Genomic DNA, 16,950 nt, shown 5'->3' with positions numbered 1-16,950 from the left:
TGTTTGATAGCGCATTGAATTGAGAGATTGAGATATAACTCTTTGATATGCTTTTCATAAGATTGAGTCTGACTGTCTAGTTGATTCTCTTGAAAGTATATTGGAGTTAGTCCATACAGATTGCTAAGCGAAATATTGGGTGAGGTTGTTAGACCCCCGCTTTTTCAATTGGTATCAGAGCAGGAAAACACGTTTAAAGACCTCATAAGTCTGTGTTTGTAGCGATCTGAATCTATGGACGACAGTACTATCTCTGATAACGCAACATCAGTTCAGAGTCACTCAGATGTGTTTCAAAATCCTGAGACATCTGAGAAATCTCCTGTATCTGCTCCTTTGATTGAATCTGTCTTCAACTGGGAAAATGTCTTGATGAACAGTTTGACGATCTTTCAGATGAGAGTGATTCAGAAGAAGGACAAAGTATTGATGAGGAAGTCTCTCTATATATCAAGCTATTTGACCATGCTTTAAAAAAAAAGAAGTCAACAGCTTGCTTTGGAAAATATTTGGCACCTCTCTGGCAAGAAAACAGAAAGATAAGAAAACTCTTTAAAGTTTATGATTGTGGGTATAAACTATTACAATCTACCGTTAAAGATCGTGAAGAAGATGTACGCTCAAAAAGGTCTGAATGTAATAATCTTCTTCGAAATCTCTTTGTGTTGAAAGAAAGACTTGCAGAAGCTGAAGCAAGATATGACTCTCAACAAAATGTTTTAATGACAGAGAACTCAGTCTTCTCGCCAAAGAAAAATGTTTGGAGACTGACCTCGCTGCTACCCTTGATAAGGTAAAATCACTAGAAGAAAAGATTCAATTCTAGCTCTACAAAATTATCTTCTATGCTTGGAGCATGTAAAGAACATCGTGATACACGTGGTCTGGGCTATAAAAGAATAGACGCTCCAAGTACTAGTAAGATCAATTTTGTTCGTGCTAATGACAACTTTCCATGTGAAAAACCTTTTACAGCAACTGACGTTCCTAGGAACAAGGATTGTCCACCTTCGAAATCAACTCACATGAGAACAGTCAAGAACAATTCCTTTAACTGATATTATTGCAGAAACAAAGGACACCTTGAAAGAAGATGTCGTTTTCGACTGAGGAATGAAAAACTTCATAACATTCTTGCATGGATGTCTAAAGAAGTAATTAAACATGTCTCTCACCTTGCTGGAGTAAAAGGCATTGTCTGCAATCAAGAAAAATATTGTGATGAGTTATTCCTTGATTATGATTTTGAGACAGAAAACAACTACAATTGTAGAAGAAAGAACGTCAGGTGGACAACTGACTCTTTAAATTACTCTGAGAAGAGAAAAATACATAGGAGGAAGAAAAAAGGTTCAAACTCCTTTACTCTCTCTGAAGAAAGCCTTGAATCCAAGGTGTCTGCTCCAAACTTCATTCATATCAATAATAGAGTCTCAGAGCTCAAGATAAGTATAAAGAGACTCAAACAGAGCATTAAAAAGGCAAGGAAAGCAGCAGTTTCAGGTATCCCTTGTTCTCCTCTGTTTAAATCTCTTTCGACTACTCCTATTGATTTTTCTGAAAATCTTCATGATGGAAATAGAGAAGAAGTCAATATTCTTGATGAGAAAAATGCTCATCAAAATACAACTTGACTGCTCGATGCAGTATCCTTCTTGTAATTATGGGAGGATACTCAAAATTCTCAAGAAGATCTTTTGTCTTGAGAAAGTAGTCGTTGTTATAGTATTATTTTTATTATCTTTTTCCTTTACGTAATGATGATCATAAAACTGTTGATCCTTGCTCCAGTACTATACATGGTGTAAATTTTTTGATCGTCCACTCTTGAAAACAATTCCTTGTTGATTGCCTTGAAGGATTTCTTTTTTTTTCTTCCCATTGACCAATCAGTTGTTGTTTATCAACAATTATCTTATGTTCTTTTGAACTAAGGTTGTCGTCAATCTGTTTAGAATGGGTCCTTGAGTTTTTTCAAGACTACTTCTAAAATTGACTCCAGTGCTCTCTTGGTCGTGTACCAAGTTTGTATGCATAAGTGCACGAACATCTGACATGTACGGAACATATACGAGTAATCCTAGGGTTTTCTATGAAACACTCATATATATATATATATATATATATATATATATATATATATATATATATATCATGCTCCTCTTTGATACATACACGTTCCAAAACGTCAAAATTTTTGTGTGCACAATGGATGGATGCAACAAGGAAGACAAAGTTGAGAAGGGCAAGGCTATAGAATTTCACGAGAACCCAGTTTTCATTACCTGCTATCATGTTGTTGATCATGAAAACATACTATCAGTTCAGATGTCATCAAAACTGGTAGGTAATCTTCTTCGATATTTTAAGATCGTTCGTGAACAACTTGGAATTGCAACAAGGAATCTTGAATTTCTGAAAAACGAACTGAAGAAAGCAACTGATGAACTCCTTCATGTTCGATCTCTGGTTGCTGGCCATGTTTAATGTTTTTTGAATTATGTTCTCTAAGAGTTGTTTTGATTTTGTCTAGGAAACTTCTTATGAGAATTTATTCTTGTGTTTTTAAGAAGGATAACTAGGGTTTATAATAACCATTATTGTGAGTACACATATCTATTTCCAACGATTTTTATCGTGCAATGTTTTTAGATTTATTTATTTAAATTCTAAATTTTATTTGGAAGATGATTTTGCAGTATTAATCTTTATGGTTTCATATATTGCAACTTGTTATGGGATATGTGTGTTTGCGTCCGTGAACTATGATTGTCCCAGACGTGGTCAAAAGTTAAGTCTTACGTATGTCGGTACACAAGTATTGATAAAAGATTCAATGAGATTTTGACAAACAAAAGATAAGCCTATTATATCATTATGAAAATATTGATGGAAGATAGGATGAGCTTTTGATTGCAAAGATTATGTCTATTATATGTCATTGTGCAAATAGTGATGAAGAATAGAATGAATCTTTGTTTATTCCGCAGTATTGATCTTCCCTAATCCATATTCTTTATGTAAATATTGTGCGGCTCCGTAAGTTTTCTTATGTGAGCATTTCCGATTAAATTAATCATAGGTTCTTTTGTGGTTAATTTAACTGAGATTTTTGGATACAAATTCATGTTTCATGTGATTTGTTAATGTCCAAAGAAATCCTTCTTTTCTTGTGAAAGTAAGGTCGCTCTTGTTGTTCCTTCGGGAATGACATTTTATGGGGGAGAGTTCTTAATTGAACTTGTGCTTAATTGCCAAATCTTTGTGGGTAGTGTGGTTGTGTAATATTATAGGGATTATCTTGTATCTTTATAAACTCCTTGATGAATGAATTTAGTTTCGATTATATGATTGCATCTAAAAAAGTTGATATGTTCTTTTTTTTGCATGAAGTGTCTCTATGGAAATTTCATTAGGATCCCACTGGTTTTCGTACCTTTGCCAATTTTATTGACAAAAAGGGGGTGAATTAATGTGTAGTTCACACTACAAAGACATATGGTTTTCTGATCATTATGTAAGGGAGAGTGGTTTTCATGTGAGATGAAGTATTTACTAAGGGGGAGTGATACATATCACCATAGTATTGTTGTCGAATTTGTGATACAATTGAACTTAAATGTTGTGCAATAATACTATGACACTGTATAACAATGATTGAGAGCTATTGTTTTCTCATTGTTATGGCTACGGAACTTCAACAATGATGATGCTGAATTGAATACCTTTGGAATCATTGGAGTACTTGGAAGTAACGAAGATTTCGAGTAATGTTGAAGAACCAAGGAGATCAAGCATGTGGATGAGAAGCTGCAAAGTTTATTTATTTTGTATTCCATATTTATTGATAGTTTTATCACTAAAATTGACAAAGAGGGAGATTGTTAAAGCACTGCTCGGTCGAACTCGCAAGCGTTGCTATCTCAATCTTTTTTGTCAAGTTTAGTTTCCAAAACTATAAGTCTTGATTTCTAGTCTACTTATAGCTAAGTCTCGGACTAGGATAGTAAGTGTAGTTGAGCTCTAGACTCCATGGCGTTCATCATGAAAAGACGAAGAACTACTCAAGGAACTTGTGGAACTTCATCGAAAAAAAGGTATTCGGAGATTTGAACTTATCTATCACTCAAAAGTCTATCTATTCTATCTCCTATCTTGAGACAAAAGTCTTATTGCTATATAGACTTCGATTATACACATTTTCTATTTCGAGCTAAGTTTATCCCGCTTATCTATTTCTCGAAATATGTTTTGGTAAGCTTTCGCTTTGGCCAGGTGCATCTTTACTCGTGACGAAAGTATGTTGATTATTTCAATAAATTGAAAATCGCTTTGATGAAAAATAGTATGTGAATAACAACTATATAACATCCTCTAAGAAAATTTCAATGATTGAAACGAGTGTTTAGAACATGTAACCATTTTTGGATATAAACATAGTGTGTCCTCACATTTGTGTAAAAGTCCAAAACCGGAAACCCAAAGTATGTGTACCCTAACACGTACTGGCGGTTGTTGGAAATTCGGGTAGGTATGCGTACCCGTACGCATACTGGCAGAAAGTTCACGTCCGTGAATTTCTGCTGGAGTTTGAAAGTAAAAACAAACTCAAATATGGTTACTTAAGTACGCGTACATGTTCGCATACTTAGGTAGGTTACTTTATAAAATCGGTTTGATCATGAACTAAAACATTTATATAATAAGGAATGTAATCTTTGCAGACCGTGGCTATAATGTTCATGAATCGATTCGAGTGAATCAAAACTGATTTTGCTTCGATTGGGTCTTTTATACTTCTATGAGTTCTAAGCAATTGAACAACTCTCTAACTAGTTCATTTGATTCATTTGAATTAATTATGGTGAAGATGAATAAGGTTGATATGAAAGTGCTAATATGGCTAATCATTGGTTAATTATTGCTCAACCGACTAAGTGTACATGTTTAGGTACGGTTACTCAAACCTAAATGAAGTTACATTTCATTTGTGTATAACAAGCTAAGTTCGATCTAACAGTTGAAATATATTAACTTGAATCTAATCAGGTTTTCATCTAACGGTGAATGTTGAATGCTTTGTTACCAAGGTAACTTAGATTGCAAACCCTGATTTGGAGACTATATAAAAGAGAACTTTAGCAACTGGGAAAACTAATCCCCACACCTCTTGTGTGATAATAGTTTTATAAGCTAGAGTCCATTCTCCATTAACCTTAGGTTTTTCACGAAACCTTGTAGGTTAATAACGACTTAAAGACTTCATTGGGATTGTGAAGCCAGACCTAACTATTTTCTTTGTAGTTGCGTGATCGGATCTTGTTGTTTCTATCGTGATTGAGTGCAATCGTAAGATTGGCTTGAGATATATATCTCTGATAGGCAAGATAGAAAAGTAGTCACAAACACCTTCATCTCATCGTTTGTGATTCCACAATATCTTGTTTCGCTATTCGATTAAGACTATTATGAGGTGATTGATATTTCTAGGATGTTCTTCGGGAATATAAGTCCGGTATACCAATTGGTTCTTTTTCACCTTGATTTATCAAAAGACAGAAAAAAACCCGTAGGTATTTATGTGGGAGACAGATTTATCTATTCCTATAGACTTTTCTATGTGAGACAGATTTTTTTATCAAGTCTTCGATTTTGGTTCCTAGAAACTCTTAGTTGTGGGTGAGATCAGCTAAGGGAATCAAGTGCGTAGTATCCTGCTGGGATCATAGACGTTAAGGAGCGCAACTGTAGCTTGAATCAGTGTGAGATTTATTGGGGTTCAACTACTGTCCAGACCGAAGTTAGTTTGTAGTAGGCTAGTGTATGTAGCGGCTTAATACAGTGTGGTGTTCAATCTGGACTAGGTCCCGGGTTTTTTCTGCATTTGCGGTTTCCTCGTTAACAAAACTTCTGGTGTCTGTGTTATTTTTTTTCCGCATTATATTTTGTTATATAATTGAAATATCACAGGTTATACGTTGAATCGCAATTGGTAAATCCAACCTTTGGTTGTTGATTGAAATTGATTGATCCTTGAACATTGGTCTTTGGTACCTTTCAAGTTATCTCTCTTATATTCAATCGGGATCGAAAATTGTTATTTGTTTGAGCGCATTGAATTGAGAGATTGAGATATAACTCTTTGATATGCTTTTCTTAAGATTGAGTCTGACTGTCTAGTTGATTCTCTTGAAAGTATATTGGAGTTAGTCCATACAGATTGCTAAGAAAAATATTGGGTGAGGTTGTTAGACCCCCGCTTTTTCAATTGGTATCAGAGCAGGCAAACACGTTTAAAGACCTCATAAGTCTGTGTTTGTAGCAATCTGAATCTATGGACGGTAGTACTATCTCTACTAACGCAACATCAGTTCAGAGTCACTCAGATGTGTTTCAAAATCCTGAGACATCTGAGAAATCTCCTGTATCTGCTCCTTTGATTGAATCTGTTTTCAACTGGGAAAATGTCTTGATGAACAGTTGGATGATCTTTCAGATGAGAGTGATTCAGAAGAAGGACAAAGTATTGATGAGGAAGTCTCTCAATATATCAAGCTATTTGACCATGCTTTAAAAGATAAGAAGTCAACAACTTGCTTGGGAAAATATTTGGCACCTCTCTGGCAAGAAAACAGTAAGCTGAGAAAACTCTTTAAAGGTTATGGTTGTGGATATAAACTATTACAATCTACCGTTAAAGACCGTGAAGAAGATGTACGCTCAAAAAGGTCTGAATGTGATAATCTTCTTCGAAATATCTTTGTGTTGAAAGAAAGACTTGTAGAATCTGAAGCAAGATATGACTCTCGACAAAAAAATTTAATGACAGAGAACTCAGTCTTATCGCCAAAGAAAAACGTTTGGAGACTGACCTCGGTGCTACCCTTGATAAGGTAAAATCACTAGAAGATAATCTGAAAAGATTCAATTCTAGCTCTACAAAATTATCTTCTATGTTTGGAGCATGTAAAGAACATCGTGATACACGTGGTCTGGGCTATAAAGGAATAGACGCTCCAAGTACTAGTAAGATCAATTTTTGTTCGTGCTAATGACAACTCTCCATGTGACAAACCTTTTACAGCAATTGACGTTCCTAGGAACAAGGATTGTCCACCTTCAAAATCAACTCACATGAGAACAGTCAAGAACAATTCCTTTAACTGCTAAGAAACAAAGGACACCTTGAAAGGAGATGTCGTTTTCGACTGAGGAATGAAAAAATTCAAAACATTCTTGCATGGACGTTTAAAGAAGTAAATAAACCTGTCTCTCACCTTGCTGGAGTAAAAGGCATTGTCTGCAATCAAGAAAAATGTTGTGATGAGCCATTCCTTGATTATGATTTTGAGACAGAAAACACCTACAATTGTAGAAGGAAGAACGTCAGGTGGAAAACTGACTCTTTAAATTACTCTGAAAAGAGAAAAATACATAGGAGTAAGAAAAAAGGTTCAAACTCCTTTACTCTCTCTGAAGAAAGACTTGAATCCAAGGTGTCTGCTCCAGACTTCATTCATATCAATAATAGAGTCTCAGAGCTCAAGATAAGTATAAAGAGACTCAAAAGGAGCATTAAGAAGGCAAGGAAAGCGGCAGTTTCAGGTATCCCTTGTTCTCCTCTGTTTAAATCTCTTTCGACTACTCTTATTGATTTGTCTGAAAATCTTCATGAAGGAAATAGAGAAGAAGTCAATATTCATGATGAGAAAAATGCTCATCAAAATACAACTTGACTGCTCGATGCAGTATCCTTCTTGTAATTATGGGGGATGCTCATAAATCTCAAGAAGATCTTTTGTCTTGAGAAAGTAGTCGTTGTTATAGTATTCTTTTCATTATCTTTTCCCTTTACGTAATGATGATCATAAAACTGTTGATCCTTGCTCCAGTAATTTACATGGTGTAAAGTTTTTGATCGTCCACTCTTGAGAACAATTCCTTGTTGATTTCCTTGAAGGATTTCTTTTTTTTTCTTCCCATTGACCAATCAGTTGTTGTTTATCAACAATCATCTTATGTTATTTTGAACTAAGGTTGTCGTCAATCTGTTTAGAATGGGTCCTTGAGTTTTTTCAAGACTACTTCTAAAATTGACTCCATTACTCTCTTGGTCGTGTACCAAGTTTGTATCCATAAGTGCACGAACATCTGACATGTACGGAACATATACGAGTAATCCTAGGGTTTCCTGTGAAACACTCATATATATATATATACACACACATATATATATATATGTATATATATGTATCATGCTCCTCTTTGATACATACACGTTCCGAAACGTCAAAAAGTTTTGTGTGCACAATGGATGGATGCAACAAGGAAGACAAAGTTGAGAAGGGCAAGGCTATCGAGTTTCATGAGAACCCTGTTTTCATTACCTGCTATCATGTTGTTGATCATGAAAACAAACTACCAGTTCAGATGTCATCACAACTGGTAGGTAATCTTCTTCGATATTTTAAGATCGTTCGTGAACAACTTGGAATTGCAACAAGGAATCTTGAATTTCTGAAAAACGAACTGATGAAAGCAACTGATGAACTCCTTCATGTTCGATCTCTGGTTGCTGGCCATGTTTAATGTTTTTTGAATTATGTTCTCTAAGTGTTGTTTTGATTTTGTCTAGGAAACTTCTTATGAGAATTTATTCTTGTGTTTTTAAGAAGGATAACTAGGGTTTATAATAACCATTATTGTGAGTACACATATCTATTTCCAACGATTTTTATCGTGCAATGTTTTTAGATTTATTTATTTAAATTCTAAATTTTATTTGGAAGATGATTTTGCAGTATTAATCTTTATGGTTTCATATATTGCAACTTGTTATGGGATATGTGTGTTTGCGTCCGTGAACTATGATTGTCCCAGACGTGGTCAAAAGTTAAGTCTTTCGTATGTCGGTACACAAGTATTGATAAAAGATTCAATGAACTTTTGACAAATAAAAGATAAGCCTATTATGTCATTATAAAAATATTGATGGAAGATAGGATGAGATTTTGTTTATAAAGACTAAGTCTATTATATGTCATTGTGCAAATAGTGATGAAGAATAGAATGAATCGTTGTTTATTCCGCAGTATTGATCTTCCCTAATCCATATTCTTTATGTAAATACTGTGCGGCTCTGTAAGTTTTCTTATGTGAGCATTTCCGATTAAATTAATCATAGGTTCTCTTGTGGTTAATTTAATTGATATTTTTGGATACAAATTCATGTTTCATGTGATTTGTTAATGTCCAAAGAAATCCTTCTTTTCTTGTGAAAGTAAGGTCGCTCTTGTTGTGCCTTCGGGAATGACATTTTATGGGGAAGAGTTCTTAATTGAACTTGTGCTTAATTGTCAAAATCTTTGTGGGTAGTGTGGTTGTGTAATATTATAGGGGTTATCTTGTATTTTTTTTAAACTCCTTGATGAATGAATTTAGTTTCGGTTATATGATTGCATCTAAAAAAGTTTATATGTGCTTTTTTTTTGTCATGAAGTGTCTCTATGGAAATTTCATTAGGATCCCACTGGTTTTCGTACCTTTGCCAGTTTTGTTGACAAAAAGTGGGAGAATTAATGTGTTCACACTACAAAGACATATGGTTTTCGGATCATTATGTAAGGGAGAGTGGTTTTCATGTGAGATGAAGTATTGACTAAGGGGGAGTGATACATATCACCATAGTATTGTTGTCGAAGTTATGATACAATTGAACTTTGATGTTGTGCAATAATACTATGACATTGTATAACAATGATTGAGAGCTATTGTTTTCTCATTGTTATGGCTACGGAACTTCAACAACGATGATGCTGAATTGAATACCTTTGGAATCATTGGAGTACTTGAAAGTAACGAAGATTTCGAGTAATGTTGAAGAACCAAGGAGATCAAGCATGTGGATGAGAAGCTGCAAAGTTTATTTATTTTGTATTCCATATGTATTGATAGTTTTATCACTAAAATTGACAAAGAGGGAGATTGTTAGAGCACTGCTCGGTCGAACTCGCAAGCGTTGCTATCTCAAGCTTGTTTTTCAAGTTTAGTTGCCAAAACTATAAGTCTTGATTTCTAGTCTACTTATAGCCAAGTCTCGGACTAGGATAGTAAGTGTAGTTGAGATCTAGACTCCACGGCGTTCATCATGAAAAGACGAAGAAATACTCAAGGAACTGGTGGAACTTCATCGAAAAAAAGGTATGCGGAGATTTGAACTTATCTATCACTCAAAAGTCTATCTATTCTATCTCCTATCTTGAGACAAAAGTCGTATTGCTATATAGACTTCGATTATACACATTTTCTATTTCGAGCCGAGTTTATCCCGCTTATTTATTTCTCGAAATATGTGTTGGTAAGCTTTCGCTTTGGCCAAGTTCATCTTTACTCGTGATGAAAGTCATGTTGATTATTTCAATAACTTGAAAATCGTTTTGATGAAAAATAGTTTGTGAATAAAAACTATACAGCATCCTCTAAGAAAGTTTCAATGATTGAAATGAGTGTTTAGAACATGTAACCATATTTGGATATAAACATAGTGTGTTCTCACATTTGTGTAAAATTCCAAAACCGGGAATCCGAAGTATGTGTACCCATATGCGTACTGGCGGTTGTTGGAAATCCGGGTAGGTATGCGTACCCGTACCCATACTGGCGGAAATTTCACGTCCGTGAATTGCTGCTGGAGTTTGAAAGTAAAAAAAACTCAAATCCGGTTACTTAAGTACGCGTACCTGTGCACATACTTAGGTAGGTTACTTTATAAAATCGGTTTGTTCATGAACTAAAACATTTATATAATGAGGAATGCAATCTTTGCAAACCTTGGCTATAATGTTCATGAATCGATTCGAGTGAATCAAAATTGATTTTGCTTCGATTGTGTCTTGTATACTTCTATGAGATCTAAGCAATTGAACAACTCTCTAACTAGTTCATTTGAGTCATTTGAACTAGTTATGGTGAAGATGAATAAGGTTGATATGAAAGTGCTCATATGGCTAACCATTGGTTAACTATTGTTGAACCAACTAAGTGTACACGTTTAGGTACGGTTACTCAACCTAAATGAAGTTACATTTTATTTGTATATAACAAGCTAAGTTCGTTCTAACGGTTGAAAGATATTAGCTTGAATCTAATCAGGTTTTCATCTAGAGGTGAGTATTAAATGCTTTGTTACCAAGGTAACTTAGATTGCAAACCCTGATTTGGAGTCTATATAAAGGAGAACTCTAACAACTGGGAAAACTAATACCAGCACCTCATGTGTGATACTAGTTGTATAAACTAGAGTCGATTCTCCTTTAACCTTAGGTTTTTCACGAAACCCAGTAGGTTAACGACTTAAAGACTTCATTGGGATTGTGAAGCCATACCCAACTATTTTCTTTGTAGTTGTGTGATATGATCTTGTTGTTTCTATCATGATTGAGTGCAATCGTAAGATTGGCTTGAGATTTATATCTCCGATAGGCAAGATAGAAAAGTAGTCACAAACACCTTCGTCTCATCGTTTGTGATTCCACAGTTTCGCTAGTCGATTAAGATTACTGTGAGGTGAATGATATTTCTAGGATGTTCTTCGGGAATATAAGTCCAGTATATCAATTGGTTCCTGTTCACCTTGATTTATCAAAAGACGGAACAAAATCCGTAGGTATTTCTGTGGGAGACAGATTTATCTCTTCATATAGACTTTTCTGTGTGAGACAGATTTGTTTATCAAGTCTTCAGCTTTGGCTCGTAGCAACTCTTAGTTGTGGGTGAGATCAGCTAAGGGAATCAAGTGCATAGTATCCTGCTGGGATCATAGACGTAAGGAGCGCAACTGTACCTTGAATCAGTGTGAGATTTATTGGGGTTCAACTACAGTCCAGACCGAAGTTATTTTGTAGTAGGCTAATGTCTGTAGCGGCTTAATACAGTGTGGTGTTCAATCTGGACTAGGTCCCGGGGTTTTTCTGCATTTGTGGTTTTCTCGTTAACAAAACTTCTGGTATTTGTGTTATTTCTTTTCCGCATTATATTTTGTTATATAATTGAAATATCACAGGTTGTGCGTTGAATCGATCTATTGGTAAATCCAACCTTTGGTTGTTGATTGAAATTGATTGATCCTTGAACATTGGTCTTTGATACCGTTCAAGTTATCTCTTTTGTATTCAATCGGGCTCGCAAATTATTATTTGTTTGATTACGGATTGAATTGAGAGGTTGAGATATAACTCTTTGATATACTTTTCTTAAGATTGAGTCTGACTTTCTAGTTGATTCTCTTGAAAGTATATTGGAGTTAGTCCATACAGATTTCTAAGTGAAATATTGGGTGAGGTTGTTCGACCCCCGCTTTTTCAAAATGTAAAACTACTTTCGATTTGAACATTATATTAAAGATATTTTTCATTAATGAAAACAAAAAGATTACATTAAAAATATTTAAATTAAATTACATCCATAAACTACTCATTTCCCCGACCATTTCCTTCCTCACCATTAAGAGTGTTGTTCAACATATCAGAGATTGTGCCGGTTTGAGACTGACATGGTAGTTGAGTCTCTTCATAATCGTCATAACCTTGAAAAGCAACGGTTTCACTCGCGGGAAGGGGGACATGATACAAATCTTGAAATGCGTGAAGTTGAAATGCTTGAGCTTGAAATGGTTGAAATGTTGATGTGGTTGAGGCATTTGGGGTATATATAGTAGATTGTATAACTGCATCAATGTTCAAGCCTCCACCAGGATTCATAGTGTCTGTTGGCAATTGGTTAAACAAACATTAAGGAGTTGTATCCATGTCAATGACCCCATCACTTTCACGTACAACTTGAGTATCTAACACTTTATTTAGAGTAGAACTTTATGGTACATTCTGCATAAAAAGACTTATCAAACTTTTTCTTTCACTTCAATGACTTCCACAACTTCGCCGACTTGATACACTTGGATTCACACCTCCACCACGAGGACTCATACCTCTACCACAAGGACTCACACCTGTACCACTATGACTTGGACCTGTACCACCATGACCGGAATATCCTGGACTCATCTCAAACATCATGCTTTCCCCCACTCTTTGCATCTCAGTCAAGTGGAATTTCAGAAATCCCTATAGTGGATCATGATAATTGCTCAACTAATTCTGATACTAACTCATTCTGATACTAATCTGGTGTAACATCTACCCCCCAGTATGAATAAGTCCGTTCAAGTGCACTAGAAACAATCAGATGAGCAACAATGTGTGTAGACGTCGATAGATTTTGTACATCCCAAGATAATGGTGGCATAGTCCTAGACGACGATGAACCCGCTTGACTAGGATATGCAAATGCGTCACCCGTCTCTGGAGGAGATTGGGAAGGAAGAAATTTATTACCAAGTGGCATCGTACTTAAAGCTGGAAAATCCATACGACCCAAATTTTGCGTTGCGTAACAATATTGGGCTTGAAAATAGTTTTAAACCAAGAAAGGTAGTCAGTTCTAGAGCTCGGCTCCTGAATAAAATTTTCAGCTTCTTCCCAATCATGACCATCCCTTATCAATTTTTCCCAGTCATCTCGAGAAATATATTCACTTGGATAGGGGTTTGATGGCTATCACCTTTCTTCTCTGCAACTGGAAAAGTAGTATTTCACGATAATACCAAACTCCCTTTTCAGAGATATGACTGTATAACACAATCCTCTTAAGGCTTAGCTTTAGCATTATCTAGTCTTCTATTTATTCGAACTCAAGGAGTATTTCATATGGCATGGAAACAAGGTTAAGGTTTGTTCTACAAAACTATTGAATCCTCTGAATAATAGCATTATGTTGACCATCTTCAATTTGTATGTTCCCTCTCCAATTTTTGGCATCGTACTTCAGTATGACCCAAAAAACATTGGTGGGATCGAGAAGAGAAGGTTCACAAAGGTGGAAATATCACCAATACTGAAAATAATAAAATTGTTGGTTAGTGCATTTACCATGTCAAAACAATACATAAATAGTGTGAAGATATTGGTTCTTACCTCCAACACTCCTCAAAAACCATTAAAGTTACCTTTGGCATACGTCACACAATTACCGAGGGTATGTCTGATAAAATTGGAGACCCCTAGTCATATCTCGATGCTTGATCTAAATCTTCTAATGCTTCGAAAAAACAATTAACACCACTGAGCTAGTATTTAGAAATATACATTGGCCTATTTTCCATAACACAAACAGACGTTCGAGCTCCTCATAATGCCCAGGGAACAAATATGGTTTCTTATCTAACCTCAACTCATTTGTTTTCCTAGAATAACGTTTTAAAAGACTTTTCAATCCAACCACTTTTAATCCATATGCTTTTATTTGTCTATATGCATGATTTCCTTCTAGATCGAATAAAGGAAGTCTTTCTTTCTATCTATCTTTTGATTCCCAATTTTGTCTGTTAAATGGAAATAAGTTTCCTTCATATGGAATTCCCGTTAACATGTACAAATGTAACAGTGTAACTCCCATTTAACAACATATTCATAATTGAAGTTTGTTGAAATTTATAAAACAAAAAATAACATAAACTAAAAATTTAATTACAAGAAAAAACTAACTTACCACATTCAAAATCTTTGAAAAAGAACGTATTTGTAGTATTCGACCCTCGTTCGAATATAACTTGAATTATTTGAGTACTACGGTTTCTACGTTATACGTTATAGATGCCACCGAGGATATATTCAGACTCTGTTAAACAACATGAGGGAGTAACATGAACACCGCAAGAAACCCAGACCAGCCACCTCTTAGATTGACTGAATTAACTCGCTCCAGATTGTCAGATATGTGCATAGGGAGTATACCATCACCAACTAGTTGTCTAATATTTGAAACTCATATTTTTTTTATCCATAACGTAACTTAATCCACTGGATGGGTTTCTAGTAGATCATTTGAGTTTTCTGTTTCTTTTTCTTTTTTCACTCATATTTGTTTAGGAAGTAACTAAAGAATTTTGTTTAAGAGACGAGAAGGGAAGATAAGGTGTGAAGCGAAATGAGAGGGATGATGCGGTATTTATAAACGCTACAAAGTCGACCGTTGGAGATATAGTTGAAAACGCGGGGGTACCAAAATACACTACCACTTTTTACTTAGGCAATCTTAATACAACTCTGAGAGTTAAACTCAATTAAGAAATAGTATCTAGAGTTATATCTCTCTTGAGATTATAACGTTTACAGAAACAAATCCGTGAACCCAATCACAAAGAGATAACATAGACGGTACCAAAGACCAATGTCCAATAATCAATCAAGTTGTATCCAACAAACTAGATCGGATATCTCTACTGTGATTGATCAACGCACAACATGTGATATCAATCAATACTTCTTTATATAAAGGAGAATGATTTATGCTGATGTGGTGTCACTACATTCATCTTCACTAATGGTACAAAAATAGAGCACCACATGGCACATAGAAATTTTATAAACCAATAAGAAGATGCCTACATGTCATGCCATATCAGTTTTTGCATAACAGAAGAGACGCGTCTTTTGGTTTTGCCTAAAGTTGTTACCTAACATGATAGGCACGTCTTTTGGTTTGATCAATTGTTACCAAAAGATAGCTTTCTGTACATGCCCGGTGGCTTTACCGACACATCTGTTCTAGTTGTATAAATACATTCTGCCGATTACATAGCCTTCGTATCTGCACAAGATAGCCTTCGTAACTGAAGTTGATAGTTAGGGTTGCCTGTCTAGAATTTCAATAACAACGGCGATACTTCTATTCTTGAATGATAGTACGTGTTCATCATTTCCGCTACCTATTAACCCTGTGCCTGCTTATTGCTTGAGGTTCTTACTAGGATGATAAAAAATGTCTCAGAACAAAAGAGCATCAAAACATATAACCCCAGATTGCGACGGAAATGCTATGTTGAGGTATTATTAACCGACGGATCGTTTGAAAACGAAAAGCTACGAACGGAAGAGTTTCAGGCTTTAAGCCGTAACCAGAAGCTGCGTCGTTTATTGTCGTCGCCTTGACGCATATAAGGATTTTCAGAACCACATATTGACACATCTCGCAGGTCTGATCAATTATCTTAATTTCTGTTTATACCAACAACTTCTCTTTTTTACTTTTCTGTTGTCTACGAAAAGGTTAAAGAGAAGGATACGTCTTTTGAAACATTCCTTTTGGTTAACTGTTATGTATACAAAAATATGTCTTTTGGTAACAGAAAGATGCGTCTCTTTTGAATGATGATGAACCCTTATGTACACTACAGTTCATTTATTTCCAAATCCAAGCACGTCCTCTCCTTAAACAGCATATGATCGAAAAAAAATGTTTTAAAAATCTCGCAATGAATCGGAAACATACTTAAATTGTTGTTAAATTGTTGGTCTGTACGGTTAAGTTTTCTTGGATATCTTAGCATCAGTGTGTGCTTCAAATCTACTTCGCTTGGCCGTTGGTTAATTTTATTTTGATTAATCATCTGCTCCAACCAGAACAATTTTTTTTTGAAGGAACCAGAACAACTGATATCCGAAAAGATACCAATAATGTGGTAATGCATTATCTGTTGTAATACGTAGTAATAATGCTTGGACCAACATGTATCTGTTGCATACCAATTCTTATTTTACAGATGATATCATCACGATTAGTATCATCGGATTTCTTGCCATTGTAGTTGGCATGAAAAAACAACAAGGTAATGAAAGATGTCCTTCAATTAATATCATGCATGGACTGTTATAATTTCTGATGATAATAGACAATATCGTCAAATGATATTGACGCGTTGCAGGGATATATTACTCGATACTGAGGGGACATCAATGTCTTCACATAAAAAGTTTTAGTTGTAGAAAGATTTAGGAAGTATCGAAAACTGTTAAACTTTGGAATTCACTTTTTAGTTTTGCACGTTGATAGATA

Source organism: Papaver somniferum, chromosome 5, assembly GCF_003573695.1.
Source record: "Papaver somniferum cultivar HN1 chromosome 5, ASM357369v1, whole genome shotgun sequence".
In the NCBI taxonomy this organism is placed as follows: Eukaryota; Viridiplantae; Streptophyta; class Magnoliopsida; order Ranunculales; family Papaveraceae; genus Papaver; species Papaver somniferum.
This window is presented reverse-complemented; position numbering follows the sequence as displayed.